Consider the following 11,684-nt stretch of genomic DNA (forward strand, 5'->3'; position numbering starts at 1 on the left):
GACGTAACATACTAGTTTTGAAAATCTTTTGATAAAAATTGTATAAAGTACAATTTTTAATTACATTTACAATTAACTTGAATTTTCAAAGCGTACATTTTGGAGACGGTTTAACCCGTCTTATACTACACAAAACATTAATCCATAAGCAACTGCGTTGCACTAAGTTAATTATTTAGAAAAATAAAGCTTGTTCTTTGACATTTGCTAACTTCAATTTAGTGCTATTATGTTTTATAAAAAAAAGCTTATAACTTTGCTAGTTAAACACGGAGAAACGACGTTAGTTTAAAATGCGACAAAACGTTGATAGTGTTGTTTTTATTTTTAAACTTTAAAAAAAAACGACTGCTGCTTTATATGATAAATCAAGAAGATCTTTTTACAGTTTAGCGAATTTTGACTTTATTCTTCTGATAGCCAGTTTATAGTCATATTAAAAATCTTTGCCAGGTAATCAGTTTAAGATAAAAGTTTGTTATATGCTGCAAATTAGTTTAGTGACGTAACAAACTAATTTTTGAAAAACTTTTAATAAAAATTGAATAAGTAAGAACAAAAATGAAACTTATTAACGATTTGTAATTTCATGGCGTACTTAATTTTTGAAGATGGTACAAACCGTCTAATATTACACAAAACGATTAGCAACTGTTTACAGTAAGTGAACAAATTGAAAAAATAAAACTTTGTCTTTTGCTAATAACAGCCTCAATGTAAGTAATGTTTTTGCTGATAGCTTATAAATATGTTTTAGATAAACTTTTACATTTCAATTTTATGTAGTTTGAGGGTTGTGATAGTATAATTTAAGTTGTTAATATAGAGGCAATTATAGTTTTAATTACTTTATAAAGATGTCTGTATTCAAGTATATGGTATAGCTCTGAACGGCCAAAAATGTTCAATTCTAAAATAGTTTACATCGAATACATTTCTACTTGACACGATTTTGCAGTTACACTATAGTTTTATACTCTTGGAAAAAAAAGTTTGACTGAAACTATAAAGATAATAACAATATTATGATTGTAAATATCATTACTTATTTTTAGTTTAAAAATAAGTCCCTGCTTTAAAATGTTGTACTTTTATTAAACAAAATTAAAAAAAATAATTAAAAGAATGTAAATAATAAACTACTAAAACTGTTTGTCTGTTAGATATTAGAAAAGATTTACTAAGTATAAATTATATTTACAGAATTATAGTAAAAAAAAACTTACTTGAGGCATAATTGTACCAACTATTAAATGAAAATTGCTGTTTAAAAAAAATAAATTAGTTACAGGTTAAATTTGAAAAAAAAATAATATTTCAACTGTTTTGCACAATTGTTATGATTTTCAATGACCGGATTTTTATGCTTAAATGGCAGTAATTTGCCGACCTCCGCTTTAAAACTTATCTTGTTTCTGTTTTGTTGCTCAAACTAGTATTTATGTTTTGTAGGTCTATAGTTATTATATCTAATAAAAAAATTAGATGGCTATTTTTACTGACATGGTTGTGAGCACAGTAGTAAACTAAAATTTTCAAGATCTCCTTAAAACAGGCCAAATCTGAAAAAATCTAAAGGTTTATAAGTCATAGCTCATAGATGCCAAACTATGCATAAACCCAGTACAAGTTAGTGTTTATGTTTTTAGGCTCATAACGACTATGTTTAATGAAAGTTATATGTAGTTATTACAGCTATCATGATTGTGAGCATAGTTCTAAAACGTAATTATTAAAATTCCCACTAAGGTAAGCTATATTTTACGAAAGCTAAGCATACTTTTTATGCTTGACCAAAAAGATTAAAAAAGTCATTCATAAAATTAAATAAAAGTTAGAATACATCAAAAATGGGTTTTATATCAAAATGCATTAAACATCCAATCTACTTAAATACTTAATGATTAAATTTTATAGATGGGAAGTTTTATTAAGTTATATAGCTCTTAAAATAATTAGTAAATTTCCAACGTTTTAATTTTTTAATATAGATATATCCATCTAGTAAACTAATCTGATAATAAAGTTAAATCAGTTGTGAAACCTGTTATATAATTTATTTCAGGTTATGTTAAATTTTGATTCAAAGTATAACATACACTAATTATTAAGTAAATATTCAGTTTTTTTTAAACAAAACCATTAAGAAAAGTTTTGGCGAAACTATAGTAAATATATTAAACTCTTATTTGAGTTATTAAGGTTCAGTAAAAGAAAATATACCAAATATTAATTGTACACTAGTGCGTTTAATATTTATTGCTGTGAAAAAGCAATGCAAAAGAAGAAAAGTGTAAAATAAGTTAGCTTATGTAATTTTTTATTTCCTAAGTCCAAAATGTCATTATTAAAATAAAATATTACCATAGTTTAGAAGATATATAATATGATTGCTATCATATTTAAACGTTAATCAAACAGCTTATTTAAAATTGTAAAGTTTAATTGCCTCATTTTTCTAATTTTGATAAAATTGATTATGCAACTCGATGACCGAGAGGTCTTTTTGCGTATCCATGTCCTTGAACCAAAAAATTTTGAGCAATTTTTTGTTTTTGTTCAATAAACCACCACTCTATGTTAACAAAAAAAAAATTAAAAAGTTTTAGTCTAAATCGAATTTTTATCCAAATATTTTCACCAAATCGATTTAGTGACGTGATGTGTAAAAATGTTTAACGAATATTAAATAAATTATATATATTTCAAGAAATTACTTTGTTATATTTTCTCTTTTGAGTTAATTTAGAGATGGTAAAATCCATTCATTTATTAACAATTTTGATTCATTTTTTTTAATTCTGAGGTAGATTTATTTTTTATCGATTTGAAAATTTGTTAAACGAAGTTATTCGCTTAATGTACTAAGAAAACTTGTACCAAACCCCCGTAGTATATATAAGTCTTGTTTTAACTTTTGAAAATGATCTTCTTTAAAATTAAAAAAAGGAACTTTACATACTTATAGCTCTTATAGTTGGTCTAATTTATAGCCTTAGTTTTTTATTTATACTAAAAATAAACTTGTGTAAAAATTTTATATATTTATCTGTTAATTTACAAAGAAATAACTTTTGTTAATAATCCAATAATTTATTCTTACAAAACATTAAGTTTTTCCAGTCTAAACTTCATTTTATTTCATATTTGAATAAAAACACTTAAACCATTTAGTACTAACATCTGTTTTATAAAAATTACTTAGAACTTTGCTAGTAAAACATAGAGAAGCGATGTTTGTTGAAAATAAATTGAATACTTTTCTTAATACTTATTTTTAAATATAAAGTTACAAAAACTACGACGCCTGCAAAGAACGTTTATACTAAAATAAATCAAGAATACTTTTACAAAACTTAACGATTTCTTGTTTTATTCTTGTTACCAGTTTAAAATCATATCAAAAAGCTTTGGCAAATAAACAGTATTGGATCAAAGTTTATTTCATGCAGAAACTAATATAGAGAGGTAAAAAACTTTAAATAAAATCACTATTAATAAAAAAATAATTTGGAATTAAAGTGCATAGCTAGTAATTTAAAGATCGTAGTATAAACCGTCTAATATATATAAAACAAATAAGTTTAACCAATTTATTTTTGTACGCTTAGCAAACTGTTTGAAAATTCAAAACTTATTCTTCAAATTTTACTAATAATCGTTCAATAATCAGTTAAAGTGTTAGTTATATATTTGCTGATAGCACATGAATGTTTTTCAGATAAGCTTTACTTGTCAATTTTGACTTTCATTGTAGTTTATGCGTTGTGATAGTATAACTTATTGTTTCAGATGCTAATAAAGACACATTTCCACTTTAAAAACATTTCACAAAGATATATAAATCGACAATTATCCTATTTATTTGTTAATAGCGCCAAAATACAATTCTCAACTCTAAAATGTTCTATTTTTAAATTCTTGTAAACACACTTATTTATTTGCAATTATGTATAGCAAGTTTTCTCAAAAATAGTTATTTTAGAAGTCAGGGGCGATAAGTTGCAAAGGTGCATGAGGCAAAAAACATTGAAATAGTTCATCTACTCAAATATTAATTTTTCATTAAACAACTATTGTACGTAGAAAAAAACATCTAGTTTTACAGTTAAGTAAGAACAATTTTTAAGTCTCTTTTCTTTTTACAAAAGTTTCTTAAAATTAATCAACAACTCGTTTCTACAAAAACTTGTTTAATTTCTAAGAACTTACAAAGTAAGCTTCTCTTTACATAATCACTTCCTGCGTTGAAAGCTAGTAAACTGCATAGAAGCTAAATTAAGAACTTATTTAACTTGTCTAAACATTTTACATTCTTATTGTTAACTGTTCCTTTCATCTAGTTCTTTATTTTATATATTTTGCTATTAAACTATTTTATTCCATAAACTATAAACAATTATCATTAGTTCCATAATAACAAGCTCATCAAAATTGAATTACTCAAGTAAAACTTGTTGAATTAATTTTGGTTTTCAAAAAAATAACTTTTTTAGCTTAAGTTCTACATGTCTTACTTATAATTATCATCAAAAAACCAATTATTATATTTACTTATTATCATATATGAAGGCTTTGTTATTTTTCAAACAAATCTAATCTATAGCTATCTTTTTTTTTAAGCAAACTGACTTTAAAGTTTTAACTTCATGTTATTAATTACTGTATTTTAGAAAAAGCTAATAACTAAGCTTTAATCTAAAAATACTTCCAGCTTAAAAATAATTTTTTTGTTTTTATAAAACACTCATTTAATTTCTTAATACAAAAACTCCCACAGTGGAAAAAATTAAAATACTTTGTAAAACACAGTAATTTAGAAAATACTATAAAAAGATAGTAATTTTATGCTAAACTTTTTGTAATCTTTTATTTTACACTTGAACCTACTTATTTGGTTTATTTGTCATGAGATAGTCGAATCTCATTTATAGTATAATATAAATTAAACTTAAAACAATTAGTCTACGTTATATAGTTAAATATTTCAGGAAAAATAAACTTTTCTGTACTATATCAATTTTTTTTGTAGAGTATACTAAAAAACCAATAAAAGTTATTATTATTCGCTTAAGTATTTTTTGCAGTGATAAATTTTTTAGGTTTTACAAAACACTAAACAAGTTTCTGTCAAGTATTACTTGTTGTAAATCAAAAGTCCTTTAAAACTTTTAAGTTTTGTTTTTAAGAATTAAAGATGAAATTTTATTAAGAAACTATTTGATTTCTTAAGAAAAAATAAGTTTACGTTAACACTTACTTGCGTACTTTTTATGTAGTTGTAGAAACAAGAATCTATGCCCGCTCAATATGCCTAACCAAGAACGTAATCTATAAAGCTACGGTCACGATAAAAAAAGAAATAAAGGAATATGTGGGGTGTACGGGGGAAACTTTTAAAACAAGGTGGCTATAACTGTGATATGAAAGTTTACAAGGAAAATGGAACCGAACTGTCCAAATATATTTAGAAGCTAAAACACAATATTACTGATTGCAACATTAAATGGGAAATTTTACACCACATCGGGCATCTAAGGAATCTGCAGAGAATCTGCATGACCTGCACTTATGAAAAGATGGAAATTGCAAACGCTGACGGGAGAACTTCTTTTAATAAAAGGAACGAATTAATTTGTTCATGTGTACATTTTAAAAAGTTTTATTTTAAAACTTAAGAACATTTTTGATAAGTTCATCACTATCTTAATTTGTACAAGCAAATAGTTAATACAAGTTCAAAATTTCAAATGCATAACGCCATTAGATTTTATAAACATATTTTGTAATTACGTCACAATACGATAGCTAAAATTCTTTATACAAGTAAATTCAGTTGAAGAGTTGTTTTCTGCTTTCTTTTTTTGTTGTTCACAAATTTTACATGACTAAATGTTACTAAATGTTAGTATACTTATTTATTTGTTTGAACTTTAAGATTATACTATTATTAAGTAGCTTACATTTGTCAAAATTTAAGGTAAACTAACCTAATCACATTATGATTTATCTATATTAATAACTTTAAACTATAAACTTTATTTAGATTTTTATCTATTTTTATTTTTTATTTATTATTTCAAGTTTAGCCTCATGTCTTCTTAAATATTATTGTGGAACTTTTTACAGATTTATTCAACTTATGATCTTGTTTGACTAGGTTCAAGCGAGTGAAACATTGTTTTTGTAATAAAATTTACAATTTTGAATTAATACTTACTTGTTCAATTCAAAGATTTTTTTTTTGTTAACAATTAATTCATATTTCTAAAATAATTCTGATTTTATACTTTTTATAGAGTTAATAAACTTTGATTTTGTTTATTAACTAAGTATCAACGTTTATATAAAGACAATATTACAAATTTATAAATTTTTTAAGTAATTTTTTTTCAATTTTATAAACTTTAATTGTTAAATAAAACATTTGTGAAAATAGCTAAACACAAGTTTTTATAAAATGACAGTCAAAGTGAAACTTTTATGTTGGGAACTCATTAAACTAATACTATAACACACGGACGCCTACAGTGGTGAGAATTAAAGATTTGTGTGAGAAAAAAACTTTTTGAAAAAGAATGAAAAATTAAAAAATTTATTACAAAATAAAATAAAATTTCTCAACTAGCTTATTTTTTATGAGAAAAATCTCATTTATTACAAAACATAGTTTGACATTTGTTAAACTTGGGTAAGTTAGTTTGCCTGATAATTCAGTATTTAACAAAAAAGTTGTCAGTACTTACATATTATATAATTTTCTTTGAAAACTATACTAAAATATCAATAAATTTTTATTTTACTAAGTTAATTACTTTTTTTTTCAATGAAAAACTCTTTAACGTATCCAGAAATCCTTAAAATATAATTTAAGACAAAAGTTAAACGTTATTTGTAAAAATCTCTGGAAACTTAAAAACTGTAAACAAAAAAAAAATTAAAAGTTACTCAAAACTTTATCAATGGATAAGTTTTCAAAGTAAAAGTAAAGTATTTAATTCTTTTCTCAAAAACACGTAATTTCCGTTTGTTTAATTTTATTCGTTGTTTAGTTTTTCTTATAAAATACCTTTAATTTAATATTCAATTTAATATATGTTATTACTTTGTATAAACTAAATTTTTATGATAATATCTTTAATAAAACTGTTGTATAAAAACTTACTTGCAATTTAAAGTGGTTATTATCAACTATCATATAAAAGTAACAATATGTAAAAATTTATCTATTTTACACAATACAACTTAATACACATATTTCTAAATACTTTATCTAATTTCTTAGAATTATTGATTCTTTAGCTTGAAGATACTCTAACAACTCAACTAACTCAACTTAAAATTTCATACTTAAATATAACTTAAAATTTAGAAAAATAACTTTTAAACAAAGATGAACTTTATTGAGTATCTTTTAATAGTGTTCACATTTTGTTTTAATTTATAAAAAAAAACTTTGTTTTAAAATGTTATCACAAATTAAACAAAAATACCATAATTTAGGCTTTTGTAACATAAATATGTTTAAGTGAATAAAAAAGCTAAGTTTATGAGTACGAAATTTAATTTAACAGATCTACTAAATACAATTTTTTGATTAGTTTTTACTTTAGTACTTGTTATAATTTCATAAATAAGTTTCAAGTTGAAAACTTTAACTTTTTGTACATACTCTTTTTTTCGCATAGTTTATCAAATAAGTTTATAAAAAAAAATATAAATTTGAATGTATTAACAAAGCTTTTTTTTACTGTTTTTCAATTACCCAGTCTGGAATTCATAAATTATAAAAGTTTGTAATACTTTCTTTAAAGCTATGTAAAATATTTTTATAAATATTTTAGTTTATTATTTCCTATTTTGATAGTTAAATAATTTGTGTTTAAGTTTTTAAATTAAAGCAAAACTATTTAAAGTTTGATTTACAGTGTATAGAATTTTAAGCTATTTTAATTTCAATTAATTTACACTCTTTAACAATTAGATTTGAAAGTAAATTTAATATTTTATTTAACTGTGTCTACATTTAAAATTTCTTTTGTAGTTTTTCTTTTGTTTAATTAGTAATTTAAACGTTTGAAAAAATTCTACCTATCAGTGAAAATGCAGCATATAAAAGTTTGCAACTAATTTAGTAATCTTTATAAAAACACTTTTAATAAGTTTAATATTTTTAATATAACAGTTTAGTCACAAAAAAATTCTATTTATCGAGAAAAATTTAGAATTCGTAATGCTATGTGTTTGTCACTTTAAATGTAAAAAAGTATGAGAATTTACACTGCCAGATTTAAAACATTAACCCTAATTTAAAAATAAATTTATTTTTTTATTTAAAGTTGCGGATAAAATTATGTCTATGAGCTACAGTCTAAAAACAATCAAATATTTACAAGTAATGTAGTCTAAAACGTAATTTTAATTATCATTAGATCTTATTTTATTAAAACAGTTTAAAATAACTTTTTGTTCTAAATACTATAAAAAAGATAAAATAAATGTAACTTTTTCTTTAAAATTAATATTGAGCATAAATAAGTAGTTACTTGTTTATTTGCTTCGGAAAGATAATCATCTGCCATTGTTAAAGTTTTATGTTTTAATAAATGCTGCAAAAACCTCTACAAGTTTTACATAAAAACTTTATTACTTTGAACAATAAATATTGAAGTTTACCACACAATCAGCAACAACAGCATCCGAGACAGCATACGACCTGTTTCGTCCTTTAGAAGACGAATCTAGAAGACGATACCGGTCTTAGGTTGTCTCGGATGCTATTGTTGTTGATCGTGTGGTAAACTTCAATATCTATTGTTGATGGCGCAAACTAATTTGTTGATGATGGCCGTAATGAATACTGGTTACTTTGAACAAAAACTACAAATAAATACATTTTTGATGTAATAAAAAGTTTTAAGACTAAAATAAAAGTTTACTATAAAAATTATAAATTAATTGGTTATAAACTATAGGAGAATAAGTTTTAATCGTTTCACTTTAACCTGTTATAAAAAAGTAAAGCTTTAGTTAGTATTTAATAGAGACATGATGAGAAATTCCAATGTTTGGTTGAAATATTATTATAATAAATTTTATGACATAATTTTTGTGTAAAAATATAAGTCTTCAAAAAAACTTTTTCAAGTTGACAATATAACATTTACTCTGTACAAGATTTTCAAACATGGACAAGACGTTAAAAGGTATCCGAGAGCTGTGCGACTCGATAACTGAAAAGTTCTTCATGTACCAAAACCAAATATTTTGAGCGTCTATTTTAGTCGTTTAATAACTCATAATTACACGACTTTACTAAATTTTTAAAGCTTAATAACTTCTTTAAAACAGTTTAGTTTCAAAAAATATTTTTTTAAAGCAAATTTAATCTTAATCAATACTTAAGTAAAAGTTAAGTTTAACTACAGAATTATTAAAAGATAATACAAAACAGTGTTATAAAACAGTTTTATTTAAAATACTAAAAAAACTATTTATTAGTTTGATATTTGATACATTGAAACATTTGTGTTGATCATGCCAATTCGATCATCAGACCACAAGTTTCGGTAGACTGAGACCGGTTTCGTCCTTATTAGGACTCATCAGTCAGTCACAACCGAAAAACTTGTAGTCGTTGATTGAAACATTTGTTTTCATTTTTAAATAGCTTTTTATTTTGGTTAGCTGAAGTTATATAAACAACTTGACTTGGTTATAGTACTGAAGTTGAACAAGGTATTAGTTTTATAATAAATTCTATGTGACAGTCTTATTTTATACATAACAAGTTTTAAAATTAAATAAAATTATTTAAACTGATGAAATGTAATTCTTAATACGCAAAATGCGATAACCGGTTTGAAATAATGTACTATAAACTTACAATTAAAGTTCAAATGTAACTTATCTGCAAAAAATTAAATTACCTAAAACTAAAAAATTGTTGTATAAACTCATAAACTGTAAACAATATATATTTTTATTAAATTTATAGTTACCATGTTAATGGACTTTGGGACCAAATCATAGTAAAAAAAAAGTTTTGTTTTAAACTAGCTTCGGGAAAACAATTTACTTTTGTTATCTAATTAAAAGATGTATACTTAAATACTATAGAGAAACTCAGAAATTTCTTCTAATTACAATTTTAACCCACTAAAATAATTTTACCCATCCTTATTTTTGAACCAATTAGTTCAAAAGGTAAAAAGTTCACTTAAACAATTGTTAGAATATTTTCATTACATACTACCAAAAATTTCGAAGCTTTGTTGACTGAAAACAGACTATTCAACCATAAAATGTTAATAAGATGAAAAGTTTAATAAAAAACATTAACTTCGTTTATTGAAATTTTTTTATATAAAATTTTTTTTTTATATTAAGGGATTTATAAATGTTTTTATAAAGTTAGTTTATCACTTTATAAAAAAAAGGTAGATTGTTGAAACTGATGTTTTTTGCCTTTAGCAAAAAAGGGGTTTGTAGAAAAAAAGGTCTGCAAAAAGATGTGAATTTAAAGAATCAAAGTCTAAATGAGAAGATTGTGTAGTACATTTATTAGAATGTGGTTTTCTTATTTTTTATATGTGTTGTTCACTGGGTTTTGAACAAGAGGCACAGGTTTTCACAAACAAATTTTTCAAACTTGTACCAAAATATAGCTCATGTTTACTAGTTTTATTATAAGTTTTTTAAATTTCAGATTAGAAAGCACCTGTTTTTTGTTTTTTCACTGAGTTGCAGTCAAGTTGTTTACAATTTTTTCATTTATTTTTTAGATTTTAATTTTTTTGCAAGTTATGTTTTTCAAATATCATATTATATAAAACACATGCAATGTACTGACAGTTTTTTGTATATGTGTCAACCACTGGGTTGCAATGCAGTAAAGTTTAAGAGTTTTTAAGTCGGGAGGCAAAACATTAGCTGAATTTCATAGAACATCTAAGTCAGGGTTTCCCAAACTTTTTTTCAAAAGAAATTAAAAAGGCTATGGTCCCCCTCAACAAGACTAATCAAAAAAATACTATTTTTAAAAACACTTAAGACATTTTTTTGCTCATCATCTGCAACTCAAGAGCATCTAGTGTGTAAGTATCAAAGTTTTATAACTGCCCAAAATTTTTAAAATGGCCTCTCTCCCTTCTGCCCCTTTAATAGTTATTGACCCCAACTTACTAAAATTGCCCCCAGGGGACGGTACCGCCCACTTTGGGAAACCTAATCTAAATAAATGATACAAGAACATTACTAACATTAAATTTTTTTTTAACTTGTTCTAATCTGTAACAAAAAATGTTTTTATACAAAATTAAACTTGATGAATCAGTTAAAACCATAAGGGAGTGTCCAATATTTTGCAAACATTAGTATTGACCCTTAAAGATTAAAGTATATTATATAAGATATTCTTAAAGAACAAATAATTTAATCCTTTTTTGTGAAATAATTATGTGTAAAAAGTTTTGATACAAAATCATAGAAGAAAGTCTTTTTATGGACAGTTTTCTTAGAATTAAAGTAAAATTACTTTTAATGTATATTTCCCTATGTTGATAAATTTCAATTCCTCTAATTTCAGGAAATGTTCCTTTTTAAATATTACAAAAACATTATAAAAAAAGGATTAAAAAAATTCAAACAAAATTTGAAAAAAAAATATTTTGTAACATCCAAAA

Source organism: Thalia democratica, chromosome 9, assembly GCF_965202585.1.
Source record: "Thalia democratica chromosome 9, ktThaDemo2.hap1.1, whole genome shotgun sequence".
In the NCBI taxonomy this organism is placed as follows: domain Eukaryota; kingdom Metazoa; phylum Chordata; class Thaliacea; order Salpida; family Salpidae; genus Thalia; species Thalia democratica.